The 12,549-nt window shown below is 46.5% G+C and overlaps 1 non-coding gene across 1 annotated transcript; it reads left to right on the plus strand.

The window, feature by feature from the left end:
* The first annotated feature begins 1,481 nt into the window (after positions 1-1,481).
* LOC116475976 (U6 spliceosomal RNA) lies at positions 1,482-1,587 on the plus strand. The gene has a single exon (XR_004250065.1). It is a non-coding gene; the product is annotated as a U6 spliceosomal RNA (small nuclear RNA).
* Positions 1,588-12,549: the final 10,962 nt, after the last annotated feature.

Raw genomic sequence — 12,549 nt, forward strand, 5'->3', positions numbered from 1 at the left:
TCTGTCACCCAGGCTGGAGTGCAGTGGCGTGATCTCGGCTCACTGCAAGCTCCGCCTGCCGGGTTCACGCCATTCTCCTGCCTCAGCCTCTCATTCTCCTGCCTCAGCCTCGCCTGTAGTCACAGGCGCCCGCCACCGCGCCCGGCTAATTTTTTATATTTTTAGTAGAGACGGGGTTTCACCATGGTCTCGATCTCCTGACCTCGTGATCTGCCCGCCTCGGCCTCCCAAAGTGCTGGGATTAGAAGCGTGAGCCACCGCGCCCGGCCCACTCTCACCACTCTTATTCAACATAGAGCTGAACATTCTAGGCAGTGTAATAGGCAAGAAAGAAAAGAAAAGAAAAGGTACACATTTCAGAAAGGCAAAAATAAAATGGTCTGTATTTGCAGATGATACAATGATGTGGTAGAAAGTCCCAAAGAATCTACACACAAACACACACACACACACACACACAAAATTCCTAGAATCTATATACTAATGAACACATGGAAACCAAAATTAAAAATAAAATACCATTTATAATCACTCAAAACATGGAATATTTGGGTGGAAATCTAACAAAACATGTATAGGATTTCTATGCTGAAAACTATAAAATGCTGATGAAGGAAATCAAAGAATATCTAAATAAATTGAGAGGTAAAACTGTGTTCATGGGTTGGAAGACTAAACATAATAAAGTTGTCAATTATTCCCATATTGGCACACTTTCTATCAAAATTCCAACAAAATATATTTCTTGCAAATATTGACAAAATTTTTCTAAAATTTATGTGGAAAGGCAAAGGAACTAGAATAGCTAGAATAATTTTAGATGGTTTATTAAAATTTAGCTAATTTTAGAGAAAAATCAGTCTACCTCATTTCAAAACCTGTTATATGGTCACAGTGTGGTTCTGGCCCAGGAATAGCACATAGATCAGTGGAACAGAACACAGAACTCAGAAACAGTTCCACACAACTATTTTTGACAGCTGATTTTTGACAAAGGTGCAAAAGCAATCAATGGAGACAAGTCTTTTCAACAAATGGTGCTGAAGCAACTGGACATCTATAGGCCCCCAAATCAACCAAACAACAAAACTTTGACATAAGTCTCATATATTGTACAAAAATTAACTTAAAATGCACCTCAGCACCAGACATGGTGGCTTATGCCTGTCATCCTAGCACTTTAGGAGGCCAAGGCAGGAGGATCACTTGAGGCCAGAAGTTTGAGACCAACATGGCAAGACCTTGTCTCTGCAAAAAATACAAAAATTTGTTGAACATTGTGGGGCACACTTGTAGTCCCAGCTACTACGGAGGTTGTGGTGGAAGGATCGCTTGAGCTTGGGTGATGGAGACTGCAGCAAGCTATGACTGCATCACTGCATTCCAGCCTGGGTGACAGAGCAAAATCCTGTCTCAAAAAAAAAAAAAAAACAAAAAACAAAACCTCAGACTAAAATGTAAACATAAGACCATAAGACTTTGTGCTCACTTTGGCAACACATAAACCAAAACTGGAATGATACAGAGTAGATTAGCATGGCCCCATGTAAGGATGATATAAAAATTTGTGAAGCATTTCATATTTTAAAAACAATTCTATAAAAATTTTAGAAAAAAAGAAGCACAGGAGAAAACATTTGGGATCTAGAGTGAGGCAAAGAGCTCTTAAACTTAGCCCCCAAAACATGATTCATAAAAGGAAACATTTATATATTGGACTTCGTCAAAATTAAAAGCTTTTGCTCTGCAAAAGACCTTGTAAAGAGGATAAAAAGACAAGCTACGGCTACAGACTGGGAGAAAATATTTGCAAACCACATACCTGACAAAAGGACTAGTAACTAGAAATATGAAGCACTCTCAAAACTCAACAGCTAATAAACAAGAATAGAATTAGAAAATGGGCAAAAGACATGAAGAGATTTCACTGAAGAGTATATACAGAAGGCAAATAAGCACAAGAAAAGATGTTCAACATTATTATTAGCCATTTGGGAAATGCAAATTAAAACCACAATGAGATATCACTGCACTCCTCTCAGAATGGAGAAAATGAAAAATAGAGACAACACCAAATGCTAGTGAGAATGCAGAGAAACTGATCAATTATATATGTCTGGTGAGAATGTAAAATCATACAGCCACTCTGGAAAACAGTTTGGCAGTTTCTTATAAAAATGAAACATGTGCCAGGAACAGTGGCTCACTCCTGTAATCCCAGCACTTTGGGAGGCTGAGGTGGGTGGATCACTTAAGGTCAGGAGTTCGAGATCAGCCTGACCAACACGGTGAAACCCATCTCTACTAAAAATACAAAAATTAGCCAGGCATGGTGGTGCATGCCTGTAATCTCAGCTACTCGGGAGGCTGAGGCAGTAGAATCGCTTGAACCCAGGAGGCAGAAGTTGTGGTGACTGAGATCGCACCACTGCATGCCAACCTAGGCAACAGAGTGAGACTCCATCTCAAAAAAATTAAAATAAAATAAAAAATAAATAAAAAGGAACACACTACCCATACACAAAACAACCAGGATGAATCTCCAGGGAATCATGCTGAGGGAAAAAAGCCAGCCCCCAAAGGTTACAGAATTGCATGGTTCTGTTTATTAAAAACCCTCTTAAAATGACACAATTATAGAAATGGAAAATATTAGTGGTTGGCAGAGGTTAGGGAGGGGGTGGGGCTGGAGGGAAGTGGGTGTGGATATACAAATCAAAATGATGGGTTTATTGGGGTGTTACGGGGTGAGTCAGAAAATCCAAGGAAGGGTCTCAAAAGAGTTGAAACTGGGCAGCTCTGGGCAACTCAGTCAGCAGAAGTTTATGGACTTGCCATTCCTCATGATTTCCGGGCTATAGAGTCATCATTAGCAGAGAGAATCGTGAGAGAAGAGAACCTGGTTGATAGAGCTTTGGAAGGATAGCCAAACATTAAGGCTGGGCATGATGTCTCACGCCTATAATCCCAGCACTTTGGGAAGCTGAGGCGGGAGGATGACTTGAGCCCAAGAGTTTGAGACTAGCCTGGGAAACATGGCGAAACCCCATCTCTACCAAAAAACATTATCTGGGCAGGGTGGCACACACCTGTGGTCCTAGCTACTCAGGAGGCTGAGGTGGGAGGATCACTGAGCCTGGGAGTTCAAGGCTGCAGGTGCCACTGCACTCCAGCTTGGGTGACAGAGTGAGACCCTGTATCAAAAAAAAAAAAAAGAAAAAATTCCACATCCTTGTTATTATTTATCTTTCCAATTTTAAACATCCTAGCAAGTGCGAAGTGGTATCTCACCGTGAGTTTGGTTTGCATTTCCTGATAGTTAACTATGTTGAGCATTTTTTCACGTGCCTATTGACCCAGAGATGATCTTCTATCACATGTCTGCATCAGGTTGGTCAGCTTCGGGGGACAGTATCACACGGCGGAGCCCAGGTTACTATGGGGCGCTCTGGTTCCTAGGGTTGTTTCAGAGATGACTGTGAGGAACCAGTGTGTTGAGAAAGGTCTCCCATGAAGATACAGTTTTTTTTTTTTTTTTGAGACAGGGTCTTGCTCTGTTGCCCAGGCTGGAGTGCAATGGCGCGATCTCAGCTCACTGCAACCTCCACCACCCAGATTCAAGCGATTCTCCTGCCTCAGCCTCCCAAGTAGCTGGGACTACAGGCACCCACCACCACACCCAGATAATTTTTGTATTTTTAGTAGAGGCGGGGTTTCACCATGTTGGCCAGGCTGATCTCGAACTCCTGACCTCAGGTGATCCTCCTGCCACTGTGCCTGGGGAGATTTTGAAGCCCTAGAATGGAGGAGATTCCCAATGACAGTGAGGGAGAAGTGTGAGAGTTGTGAAAGCTTTGGGGACCCTTTGAAGTTGAGGGTGAGATGAGAAGGTGGAGACACGTCAGACCCACTGTCCTAACTGGGTACAGGGAGGGGCAGGACCAGCCAAACTAGGGATGAGGCCAGTGACAGGGATAAACTGTCAAGATGAGGTCTGAGGGTGGGAAGGTCCCCGCAGGCTGCCGGCAGTGGAAACAGGCCTGGGGGTGGGGGATCAGGAATGAGACCCCTCCCTGGGTGTTTGGGCAGGTCTGAGCCAACAGGGCCTTACACACCTCTTCTCATGCATTCCTCACTACTGCCCTCTGGTGGTGGCTGTCTCCATTTCACAGGGGAGGACGTTGAGAAGTTCCTCTGCGTGAAAGGACAGAGCTGGGAGGTGAACCCCGGCCTGAATTATCCAAAACCCTGTGCACTTCTCAGGACATTGTAGTGTTCCAGGACCCCATAGGGACCCAGCAAGGGAAGAGATTATTATCATTTGGAAGACATTTGGGGTGGGGATCTCAGATAAAACATCAACTCATCAGAAAGACTCCTCTTGGCCACCCATCTAAAGAAGGTCCCTTTCCTCATTTCTCACGCGGCACTCAATTAGTTTCTTCACTGCCCTCATCATAATTCAAGATCATATATTTATACGTGAATATAGTTTACTTTTATTATAAACTAAAGTTTGCAGGAAAAGGACCGTGGAGGCCTCTTTTGTTCTGCATTCTATCCCCAGCACCTGCTGTGGTACCAGGCATGCAAGCAGGCACTCGAAACTGCTTTGATGGATGCAGCAGTGGGGTACACTGGAAAACAGAGGCAAGTGAGGGATGTCACAGGTCACAAGCCTCCACCAGAGACTGAAGGTGTTGACTTTCACCCCCCACACCCTCCAGAGTGTGATGGGGGGTTTGCTCTCTCAGGGACAGCATAAAAATGATGCTTATGTTACAGGGATGAGAACCAAGGTTGGGGAAGCAGAAAGTAGGTGGTGTGACCAGCGAGGGTGTGATCAGCAAGGGTGCCCGAAAATGGGACAACTGACAGCCTTGGAAGAAGCAGATTCTTTGGCCATGGGACCTGAGGCAGGCCCTCAGCAGCTGGGGTTGGGCAGCTTGGGTGGCCCCATGCTTCACTTCTTCCTCTGAGGAACTGGCCAGAAAGCTGACTTTAGCGACAACTCAGGGAACAGTCAGGTTCACCCAAGGGGCAGAATGTGGCCTGAGAACAGATGAAGTCAGTTACGCCTCAGTCATCGCTGTCATATTTTCTCTTCTGCATTTGCTCATTCAGAAAATATTTATTGGCATCTACTAGGTATTAAGAAGTCCTTGTAGGCCAGGCGTGGTGGCTCATGGCTGTAATCCGAGCACTACGGGAGGCCAAGGCGGGTGGATTACGAGGTCAGGAGTTCAAGACCAGCCTGACCAACATGGTGAAACCCCATCTCTACTAAAAATACAAAAATTAGCCGGGCGTGGTGGCACGTGCCTGTAATCCCAGCTACTCAGGAGGCTGAGGCAGGAGAATCGCTTGGACCCGGGAGGCAGAGGTTGCAGTGAGCAGAGATCGCGCCATTGCATTCCAGCCTGGGCAACAGAGTGAGACTCTGTCTCAAAAAAAAAAAAAAAGAAAAAAAGAAGTCCTTGTAATCCCAGCACTTTGGGAGGCCGAGGCAGGCAGATCACCTGAGGTCAAGATTTTGAGACCAGCCTGGCCAACATGGTGAAAACCCATCTCTACTAAAAATACAAAAATTAGCCAGGCCTGGTGGCATGTGCCTGTAATCCCAGCTACTTGGGAAGCTGAAGCAGGAGAATCGCAGGAATCTGGGAGGCAGAGGTTGCAGTGAGCCAAGATCGTGCCACTACACTCCAGCCTGGGTGACAGAGTGAGACTCCATCTGAAAAAAAAAAAAAAAAAATGCCATGCAAGGTGGCTCACACCTGTAATCCCAGCACTTTGGGAGGTTCAGACGGGTAGATCACCTGAGGTCAGGAGTTCGAAACCAGCCTAACCAACATGAAGAAACCCCGTCTCTACTGAAAATACAGTATTAGCCAGGGGGATGGGGGGCGCATGCCTGTAATCCCGGCTACTCGGGAGGCTGAGGCAGAAGAATTGCTTGAACCCGGGAGGCGGAGCTTATGGTGAGCCGAGATCGCGCCATTGCATTCCAGCCTGGGCAACAAGAGCGAAACTCGGTCTCAAAAAACAGAAGTCCTGTGCTTGGTGCTGGGGATAGAGTAGGAGAGAGTCCATGCCCTGGTCTCCTGGCCCCGTAGGACACAGTGACAATACAAGGCTCCAGGCAACCTCAGGCAGAGGCCTGATCTGACTTGTCACCTTGTCTCTCTAGGGCTTTGCCCTGGGTTCAGTGCTGGGAAGGTGCTCCAAATGGTTCCTTAACTGAAAGCACCTACACTCTAGAGGGAATGACAGACAAAACAGGCAGATGTCATAAAGGGTGAGAAGTGGGCGAAGAAGGGGCCGGGCACAGTGGCTCACACCTGTAATCCCAGCACTTTGGGAGGCTGAGGCAGGAGGATCACTTGAGGTCAGGGGTTTGAGACCAGCCTGGCCAACATGGTGAAACCCTGTCTCTACTAAAAATACAAAAATAAGCCGGGCGTGGTGGTGTGCACCTGTAATCCCAGCTACTCGGGAGGCTGAGGCAGGAGAATTGCTCAAACCCAGGAGGTGGAGGTTGCAGTGAGCTGAGATTGCGCCACTGCACTCCAGTCTGGGTGACAGAGCAAGACTCTACCTCAAAAAAAAAAAAAAGTGGGTGAAGAGGGTCTTGTGGGAGCCCAGAGATGGTTACTGGGGAGATCAGAGAAAGTTCTGAGAAGAAGCAGCTCGTGCACTGAAGGACCTGCAGACGGTAGCCAGGCAAGACTCAGTGTGGTGAGGGCGGAGGAATGGGGAGTGTGCAGGAACAGGTAACAGGCTGTGCCAAGACCTGGAGGTGACAGAACATGATCCTTTAGGGAACTCAAAATAGTTCTGTGTAGCTGGAGCACAGAGTGGCAAAAAATTAGGCAGGAGTCCTAAAGGTTGGAAGAAGTTTTCTAGGAGCCAACTTCGGAAGGAGCTTGGCACAGTTGGGGAAGCCACTGGGGCCTCAAACTCCAGAGGGTCTAATCTGGGAACTGGACCCCCCATCCTCTACCTTGACCCCATGACCTAGCACTCTGGGTACTCTAGCTTCTCCAAACTAAGTTCTTCCTTGCCCTCTCCTGTTAACAACAGGAAAGAGTCCCTCATTGGTTTAATTTGTTGTTATTACTTGTTTTTCTTTGAGATGGTATCTCATAATGTTGCCCAGGCTGGCCTCTAACTCCTGGGCTCAAGCAATCCTCATGGCCTCAGCCTCCCAAGTAGCTGGAAGGCTACAGGTACATGCCACTGCACCCGGCTCTTATTTTTATTTTTATTGTAGTGCAGTGGCATGATCTCGGCTCACTGCAACCTCCACCTCTCGAGTTCAAGCTATTCTCCTGCCTCAGCCTCCTGAGTAGCTGGGATTACAGGCGCAAGCCACCATGTCCAGCTAATGTTTTGTATTTTTAGTAGAGATGGGTTTTCACCATGTTGGTCAGGCTGGTCTCGAACTCCTAACCTCAAGTGATCTGCCCATCTCAGCCTCCCAAAGTGCTGGGACTACAGGCATGAGCTACCGAGCCCAGCCTAATTTATTTTTAAAGACCTTCCTACACGTTCTCATCCATTTGGACAGATTGAACATTGATTCATTATCCAAGCAGAAAAAGCACCAGAAACTGACTTTAAATCCAAGAATAAGAGTGGAATGAAAATTGAGTTCTTCCCTCTTTACTATAGTAAGACAAAGTACTACGTTAATTTACTGAAAATTTTTATTTAGTCACAAATAAGCCTAACTTGCTTTCGTGAGATGACTATTTTTAAATGTGATTTCTCTTTTTTTTCCCTTTAATTTTCACTTATTCACAAATTATACAAAACTGCAATAGCTTTCTTCAGTCAAAAGTGACTGAGTTACTTTAGTGCTGGATTTCATTTTCTCTGTGATCAGAGCCCGCCGCTCAGCCTCACCCCAGAATGTGAAGGCCATTTAAACTTGAGACACGGCCAGGTGCAGTGGCTCATGCCTGTAATCCCAGCACTTTGGGAGGCCGAGGTGGGCGGATCACGAGGTCAGGAATTCGAGACCAGCCTGGCCAGCATAGTGAAACCCCGCCTCTACTAAAAAATACAAAAATTGGCCAGGTGTGGTAGCAGGTGCCTGCAGTCCCAGCTACTGGGGAGGCTGAGGCAGAAGAATCGCTTGAACCCAGGAGGCAGAGGTTGCAGTGAGCCAAGGTCGTGCCACTGCACTCCAGCCTGGCGACACAAAGAGACTACGTCTAAAAAAAAAAAACCCCCAAAAAAACCTGAGACACTAAACACATGCCATCTAAGGTAGCTCACCCATATCTCATGCATGATAAGTGAACCTGCTTCAACCTCCCTCCCTCTTATTTTTACTTTTAGAGACAGACTCTCACTCTATCGCCCAGGCTGGAGTGCAGTAGCATGATCACAGCTCACTGCAGCCTCCACCTCTGGAGGCTCAAGCAATCCTCCTGCCTCAGCCTCTTGGGTAGCTGTGTAGCTGGGACTGAAACCGCCTTTGCAAAATTATGACTGGGACAGTGAAAGAGCTCTAACTTAACTGACTCCAACTTGCTTCTAACCTCCAAGCTGTCCTTGTTCATTCCTGGGCGTAGGCTGAACTAACTTTGGGAGAAAATTAGTTTATAGTTTAAACAAAGACAGTAACAGCCTTTCCAAAAGCAGACCTCCTTCTTGCCTGGGCTCTAGACTGCCTTTGTAGGACCAGTATTAGCCATAAGATTAGAAATTGTGGTTTAGGAGTCATGCAGCTGGAGGGGGACAAGATTCTGACCCTCCCTAAACTGCTCCTAAGTTCAGTGCTTGAGATATTTTGCAGACCCTGCACTTGATGGATCAGCTGGCCCTACCCAGATCAATAAACTGGCTCATCTGATCTTGCAGCCCCGACCCAGGAACTGACTCAGTGCAAGAAGAGAGCTCCGACTCCCTATGATTTCATCCCTGACCAATCAGCACTCCCGGCTCACTGGCTTCCCCCACCCAGCAAGTTATCCTTAAAATCTCTGCTCCCTGAATGCTCAGGGAGACTGATTTGACTAATAAGGAAACTCCAGCCTCCCGCGCAGCGCAGCCGGCTCTGCATGAATTACTCTCTCTATTGCACTTCCCCTGTCTTCATGAATCCACTCTGTAGGCAGCAGGTAAGGTGAACCCCTGGGTGGTTACAGGACCACAGGCATACGCCACCATGTCTGGCTAACTTTTTTAGTTTTTGTAGAGACCAGGTCCCACTATGTTGCCCAGGCTGCTCTTGAACTCCTGGGCTCAAGTTGTCCTCCTGTCTCAGCCTCGCAAAGTTCTGAGATTACAGGCATGAGCCACCGCACCCGGTGTCTCTCTCTTTCCTTTGGTTGCCTCCTATTGGTCTCCAAACACGCACTTCCTCAGAACCCCTCAACTCTTTGGATTCCTCCAGCCCAGGGTCCACTTTCCACCTGCTTTGACAACTGAGCTTTTCCAAGAAAGCTTTTTACTTTTTCACTTTTTCTATTTCTTCAACTCCCCTCTGCCACCAAATCTGCTGTCTCCAAGTGGCCCCCTGATCCCCATGGCCACTGGTGTCTTCTTGTTCCTCATTCTCCTGGACTGCTCGGGGCCTTTGATGTTGTGGGTCTCGCTTCCTCAGGACACGCACCTGCTCTGTCTCCTGCTTGTTTCTCCCAGGGCAGCTGCACCTGCTGTCTCCTCTGCACTGCTTAGCCCCCGGCACGTGCTCTCCTGTAGCAGTCGGGCCTACCCTCAGTCTTTTTCCAACTCAGAGTGGTTCCCGGATCTCTCTCCACTCGAGACCTCTGCTCTGAACTTCCACGTTGCCTTTCCTCCTGCCTGGGGGGCAGGTTCACCTGTGTATTTTCTTTTCTTTCCTTTTTTTTTTTTCTTTTTGTTTTGAGACGGAGTCTCGCTGTGTCGCCCAGGCTGGAGTGCAGTGGCACGATCTCGGCTCACTGCAACCTCTGCCTCCTGGGTTCAAGCAATTCTCTGCCTCAGCCTCCTGGGTAGCTAGGATTACAGGTGCCTGAACCACGCCCGGCTAATTTTTGTATTTTTAGTAGAGATGGGGTTTCACCATCTTGGCCAGGCTGGTCTTGAACTCCTGACCTCTTGATCCACCCGCCTCAGCCTCCCAAACTACTGGGATTACAGGCGTGAGCCACTGCACCCAGTAATTTTTTTATTTTTAGTACAGACAGGGTTTAATTATGTTGGCAAGGCTGGTCTCAAATTCCTGGCCTCAAATGATCCACCGACCTTGGTCTCCCAAAGTGCTGGGATTACAGGTGTGAGCCACTGCGCCTGGCCAGTATTCTCATCTACAGTTTTAGTATAGTATTTAGGGGAACAGTGTACTATAAGGTAAATAATGAGTTCTAGGATGAGGAATAAAATTGCCAGTATTAAAAGTAAAGATTTGAAAGCATTAGTTGGGGACTTGTAACCCACAGACAATTTAGGATTTAGTACAAATTGCAGGAAAAAAAAACTTAAGAACAACTAACAACAGGTGTACTATAGTTGTTTTTGAAGCCAATTTTTTCTCTCTCCATTCTTCATTTTTATTAAAGATTTGTATTTTTAGTAGAGATGGGGTTTCACCATGTGGGCTAGGCTGGTCTCAAACTCCTGATCTCAGGTAATCTGCCCGCCTCAGCCTCCCAAAGTGCTGGGATTACAGGCATCAGCCACCTCACCCGGCAATAAGGACATCTTTTTTGTTTTGTTTTGTTTTGAGACTGAGTTTTGCTCTTGTTGCCCAGGCTGGAGTGCAATGACACAATCTTGGCTCACTGTAACCTCCACCTCCTGGGTTCAAGTGATTCTCCTGCCTCAGCCTCTGGAGTAGCTGGGATTGCAGGCATGTGCCACCATGCCCGGCTAATTTTTTTTTTTTTGGAGATGGAGTCTTGCTCTGTTGCCCAGGCTGGAGTGCAGTGGCACCATCTCGGCTCACTGCAAGCTCTGCCTCCCAGGTTCACACCATTCTCCTGCCTCAGCCTCCCGAGTAGCTGGGACTACAGGCGTCTGCCACCACACCCAGCTAATTTTTTGTATTTTTAGTAGAGACAGGGTTTCTCCATGGTGGTCAGGCTGGTCTTGAACTCCTGACCCCAGGTGATCTGCCCGCCTCGGCCTCCTAAAGTGTTAGGATTACAGGCAAGAGCCACTGCGCCTGGCCTAAGGACATATTTTTAAAAAAAGTTTTCCTGGCCAGGCATGGTGGCTCACGCCTGTAATCCCAGCACTTTGGGAGGCTGAGGCAGCGGATCACAAGGTCAGGAGATGGAGACCATCCTGGCTAATCTGGTGAAACCCCATCTCTACTAAAAATACAAAAAATTAGCCGGGCGTGGTGGCAGGTGCCTGTAGTCCCAGCTACTCGGGAGGCTGAGGCAGGAGAATGGCATGAACCTGGGAGGCGGAGCTTGCAGTGAGCCGAGATGGCGCCACTGCACTCCAGCCCAGACAAGAGTGCCAGACTCCGTCTCAAAAAAAAAAAAAAAAAAAGTTTTCCTATAATTTTTAAATTGGAAAATTGCCTGGACACTTAATATCTATTAATAATCTTAGATCTCAAATTATATGACAAGTTTGTTTTCAAAGCATTTATTCCATTACATTTACCTGATTATTTAATAGTTTTCCTAGATTAACTGTGATATCGAATAAGCACTAAACCACTTGATCAATAAATGCAAACAAAAATGCTAACAATTCTTAAAACATTTCTAATGTTATTTTACCTATAATGTTAAAGTCAGCTTATTTATTAAAGAGCTTAGGCTGGGTGCAATGGCTCAAGCCTGTAATCCCAGCACTTTGGGAGGCCGAGGCGGGCAGATCATGAGGTCAAGAGATTGAGACCATCCTGGCCAACATGGTGAAACCCCGTCTCTATTAAAAATACAAAAATTAGCTGGGCATGGTGGTGCGTGCCTGTAGTACCAGCTACTCAGGAGGCTGAGGCAAAAGAATCACTTGAACCTGGGAGACGGAGGTTGCAGTGAGCCAAGATCGTGCCACTGCACTGTAGCCTGGAGACAGAGTGAGACTCTATCTCAAAAAAAAAAAAAAAAAAGAAGAGTTAAGTCATGCAATCTTGAAAAAGCATTTGATTAGTCTTTCTTTTTTGATAAAGTATTTGATTTAAGCACTTTTATTTTTCTTTAAGCCAGTTAATTAGAACTCATATTTTTAGTAGTGAAACATTGTGTACACAACACATAAATACATAGACGTATTAGGCATGCCGATAGCAGTACATCTTATAGACTCATAAGACCTCTTTTTTTTTTTTTTCCCTATTTAGACTTGCAAATTCTTGATAACCTGTTTCATTACTCTAGGGAATTGTCAGCTGACTAGCCCTAAATTTGCATTTTTTTTTTTTTTTTTAGATGGAATCTCACTCTGTTGCCCAGGCTGGAGTGCAATGGCGCGATACTGGCTCACTGTAACCTCCGCCTCCTGGGTTCAAGCAATTCTTCCGCCTCAGCCTCCAGAGTACCTGGGGTTACAGGCATGCGCCACCATGCCCAGCTAATTTTTGTATTTTTAGTTTTG

The sequence above is a fragment of the Hylobates moloch genome, unplaced genomic scaffold (genome assembly GCF_009828535.3).
Source record: "Hylobates moloch isolate HMO894 unplaced genomic scaffold, HMol_V3 SCAFFOLD_10, whole genome shotgun sequence".
NCBI lineage: Eukaryota > Metazoa > Chordata > Mammalia > Primates > Hylobatidae > Hylobates > Hylobates moloch.